Raw genomic sequence first — 5,000 nt, 5'->3', positions numbered from 1 at the left:
GGACAGGCTACCGCGGGTCTCTCGACCATCGAGGCCGTCTAACTGTACCCTCGTAAAAAAAATTTACAAGGCTGAAATGTTCATCGGGAAGCCGCACGTTAGACGAGGCAGGCTACCGCGGGTCTCTCGACCATCGAGGCCGTCTAACTGTACCCTCGGTAAAAAAATGTACAAGGCTGAAATGTTCATCGGGAAGCCGCACGTTAGACGCGGACAGGCTACCGCGGGTCTCTCGACCATCGAGGCCGTCTAACTATCCCCTCGGTAAAAAAATTTACAAGGCTGAATTTCCATCGGGAAGCCGTACGTTAGACGCAGGCAAGCTACCGCGGGTCTCTCGACCATCGAGGCCGTCTAACTGTACCCTCGGTAAAAAAAATTGACAAGGCTGAAATATTCATCGGAAGCCGCACGTTAGACGAGGCAGGCTACCGCGGGTCTCTCGACCATCGAGGCCGTCTAAATATACCCTCGGTAAAAAAAATTTACAAGGCTGAAATGTTCATCGGGAAGCCGCACGTTAGACGCAGGCAAGCTACTGCGGGTCTCTCGACCATCGAGGCCGTCTAACTGTACCCTCGGTAGAATTTTTTTACCAGGCTGAAATGTTCATCGGGAAGCCGCACGTTAGACGAGGACAGGCTACCGCGGATCTCTCGACCATCGAGGCCGTCTAACTGTACCCTCGGTAAAAAAAATTTACAAGGCTGACATGTCATCGGGAAGCCGCACGTTAGACGAGGCAGGCTACCGCGGGTCTCTCGACCATCGAGGCCGTCTGACTTTACCCTCGGTAAAATTTTTTACAAGGGTGAAATGTTCATCGGGAAGCCGCACGTTAGACGCGGACAGGCTACCGCGGATCTCTCGACCATCGAGGCCGTCTAACTGTACCCTCGGTAAAAAAAAATGTACAAGGCTGAAATGTTCATCGGGAAGCCGCACGTTAGACGAGGCAGGCTACCGCGGGTCTCTCGACCATCGAGGCCGTCTAACTATCCCCTCGGTAAAAAAAAATTTTACAAGGCTGAAATTTCCATCGGGAAGCCGTACGTTAGACGCAGGCAAGCTACCGCGGGTCTCTCGACCATCGAGGCCGTCTAACTGTACCCTCGGTAAAAAAAATTGACAAGGCTGAGATATTCATCGGGAAGCCGCACGTTAGACGCGGACAGGCTACCGCGGATCTCTCGACCATCGAGGCCGTCTAACTGTACCCTCGGTAAAAAAAAATTTACAAGGCTGACATGTTCATCGGGAAGCCGCACGTTAGACGAGGCAGGCTACCGCGGGTCTCTCGACCATCGATCGAAGCCGTCTAACTGTACCCTCGGTAAAAAAAATGTACAAGGCTGAAATGTTCATCGGGAAGCCGCACGTTAGACGAGGCAGGCTACCGCGGGTCTCTCGACCATCGATCGAAGCCGTCTAACTGTACCCTCGGTAAAAAAAATGTACAAGGCTGAATGTTCATCGGGAAGCCGCACGTTAGACGAGGCAGGCTACCGCGGGTCTCTCGACCATCGAAGCCGTCTGACTGTACCCTCGGTAAAAAAAATTCACAAGGCTGAAATGTTCATCGGGAAGCCGCACGTTAGACGAGGCAGGCTACCGCGGGTCTCTCGACCATCGAAGCCGTCTAACTGTACCCTCGGTAAAAAAAATTCACAAGGCTGAAATGTTCATCGGGAAGCCGCACGTTAGACGCAGGCAGGCTACCGCGGGTCTCTCGACCATCGAAGCCGTCTAACTGTACCCTCGGTAAAAAATTTTACAAGGCTGAAATGTTCATCGGGAAGCCGCACGTTAGATGCGGACAGGCTACCGCGGGTCTCTCGACCATCGAGGCCGTCAAACTATACCCTCGGTAAAAAAAATTTTACAAGGGTGAAATTTTCATCGGTAAGCCGCACGTTAGACGCAGGCAGGCTACCGCGGGTCTCTCGACCATCGAAGCCTTCAAACTATACCCTCGGTAAAACTTTTTTACGAGGGTGAAATTTTCATCGGGAAGCCGCACGTTAGAATAGTACAGCAGGTCTCTCGATGAAACGATCACATTTCATGTAACGTAACGTAACAAAGGCAGGCATCGTACACCCTAACCTAAGCCGCCTCTTGACGATGCACGTCCCTAACCCTAACCCTAACCCTAACCCTAACCTAACCCTAACCCTAACCCTAACCCTAACCCTAACCCTAACTAAAACCCTAACCCTAACCCTAACCCTAACCCTAACCCTAACCCTAACCCTAACCCTAACCCTAACCCTAACCCTAACCCTAACCCTAACCCTAACCTAACCCTAACCCTAACCCTAACCCTAACCCTACCTAACCCTAACCCTAACCCTAACCCTAACCCTAACCCTAACCCTAACCCTAACCTACCCTAACCCTAACCCTAACCCTAACCCTAACCCTAACCCTAACCTAACCAGTCCGTGTCAGGACCCGAGCTGTCCTTAGTCCTCGATACGTTAGCCTGGTTTCGTTCGCGAATGTCAGGTCCATATGGACATAAGCATGGTATTCCTCGATACGTTAGCCTGGTTTCGCGAGTGTCAGGACCATATGGACATAAGCATGGTATTCCTCGATACGTTAACCTGGTTTCGCGAATGTCAGGACCATATGGACATAAGCATGGTATTCCTCGATACGTTAACCTGGTTTCGCGAATGTCAGGACCATATGGACATAAGCATGTATTCCTCGATACGTTAACCTGGTTTCGCGAATGTCAGGACGTAAGCGGGACTTGTTAATTTTTGTTTTCCATGCCTTAACCGACCGCGGGTTGGGGACGACCACGTACACTGACACCCGCGGTAGCCCGCTAGCCAGGCCGTTCACGTCCCTTTACCAGCGGTAGCCCGCTATCGGGTCGACACGTACACTGACACCCGCGGTAGCCCGCTAGCCAGGCCGTCCACGTCCCTTTACCCGCGGTAGCCCGCTATCGGGTCGACCACGTACACCGATACCCGCGGTAGCCGCTAGCACGGCCGTCCACGTCCCTTTACCAGCGGTAGCCCAGTATCGGGTCGACCACGTACACTGACACCCGCGGTAGCCCGCTAGCCAGGCCGTCCACGTCCCTTTACCAGCGGTAGCCCGCTATCGGGTCGACCACGTACACCGACACCCGCGGTAGCCCGCTAGCCAGGCCGTCCACGTCCCTTTACCCGCGGTAGCCCGCTATCGGGTCGACCACGTACACCGATACCCGCGGTAGCCCGCTAGCACGGCCGTCCACGTCCCTTTACCCGCGGTAGCTCGCTATCGGGTCTGACCACGTACACTGACACCCGCGGTAGCCCGCTAGCCAGGCCGTCCACGTCCCTTTACCAGCGGTAGCCCGCTATCGGGTCGACCACGTACACCGACACCCGCGGTAGCCCGCTAGCCAGGCCGTCCACGTCCCTTTACCCGCGGTAGCCCGCTATCGGGTCGACCACGTACACCGATACCCGCGGTAGCCCGCTAGCACGGCCGTCCACGTCCCTTTACCAGCGGTAGCCCAGTATCGGGTCGACCACGTACACTGACACCCGCGGTAGCCCGCTAGCCAGGCCGTCCACGTCCCTTTACCAGCGGTAGCCCGCTATCGGGTCGACCACGTACACCGACACCCGCGGTAGCCCGCTAGCCAGGCCGTCCACGTCCCTTTACCCGCGGTAGCCCGCTATCGGGTCGACCACGTACACCGATACCCGCGGTAGCCCGCTAGCACGGCCGTCCACGTCCCTTTACCCGCGGTAGCTCGCTATCGGGTCGACCACGTACACTGACACCCGCGGTAGCCCGCTAGCCAGGCCGTCCACGTCCCTTTACCAGCGGTAGCCCGCTATCGGGTCGACCACGTACACCGACACCCGCGGTAGCCCGCTAGCCAGGCCGTCCACGTCCCTTTACCCGCGGTAGCCCGCTATCGGGTCGACCACGTACACCGATACCCGCGGTAGCCCGCTAGCACGGCCGTCCACGTCCCTTTACCAGCGGTAGCCCAGTATCGGGTCGACCACGTACACTGACACCCGCGGTAGCCCGCTAGCCAGGCCGTCCACGTCCTTTACCAGCGGGTAGCCCGCTATCGGGTCGACCACGTACACCGACACCCGCGGTAGCCCGCTAGCCAGGCCGTCCACGTCCCTTTACCCGCGGTAGCCCGCTATCGGGTCGACCACGTACACCGATACCCGCGGTAGCCCGCTAGCACGGCCGTCCACGTCCCTTTACCCGCGGTAGCTCGCTATCGGGTCGACCACGTACCTTCTCAGCCGCGGGTAAGCCCGATGAAAAAAAAAAAAAAAAAAAAAAAAAAAAATTTCCCATCCCATCGCATGCGGTAGCCCCGCTATCAACGTCGACCACGTACCTTCTCAGCCGCGGGTAAGCCCGATGAAAAAAATTTTTTTTTTTTTTTTTTTTCCCCCATCGCATGCGGTAGCCCCGCTATCAACGTCGACCACGTACCTTCTCAGCCGCGGGTAAGCCCGATGAAAAAATTTTTTTTTTTTTTTTTTTTTCCCCATCGCATGCGGTAGCCCCGCTATCAACGTCGACCACGTACCTTCTCAGCCGCGGGTAAGCCGATGAAAAAATTTTTTTTTTTTTTTTTTTTCCCCATCGCATGCGGTAGCCCCGCTATCAACGTCGACCACGTACCTTCTCAGCCGCGGGTAAGCCCGATGAAAAAAATTTTTTTTTTTTTTTTTTTCCCCATCGCATGCGGTAGCCCCGCTATCAACGTCGACCACGTACCTTCTCAGCCGCGGGTAAGCCCGATGAAAAAATTTTTTTTTTTTTTTTTTTTTCCCCATCGCATGCGGTAGCCCCGCTATCACGTCGACCACGTACCTTCTCAGCCGCGGGTAAGCCCGATGAAAAATTTTTTTTTTTTTTTTTTTTTTCCCATCGCATGCGGTAGCCCCGCTATCAACGTCGACCACGTACCTTCTCAGCCGCGGGTAAGCCCGATGAAAAAATTTTTTTTT

This window comes from Mytilus trossulus, unplaced genomic scaffold (genome assembly GCF_036588685.1).
Source record: "Mytilus trossulus isolate FHL-02 unplaced genomic scaffold, PNRI_Mtr1.1.1.hap1 h1tg001083l__unscaffolded, whole genome shotgun sequence".
Classification (NCBI taxonomy): domain Eukaryota; kingdom Metazoa; phylum Mollusca; class Bivalvia; order Mytilida; family Mytilidae; genus Mytilus; species Mytilus trossulus.
The sequence above is the reverse complement of the archived record's forward strand: the minus strand, read 5'-3'. Positions refer to the sequence as shown.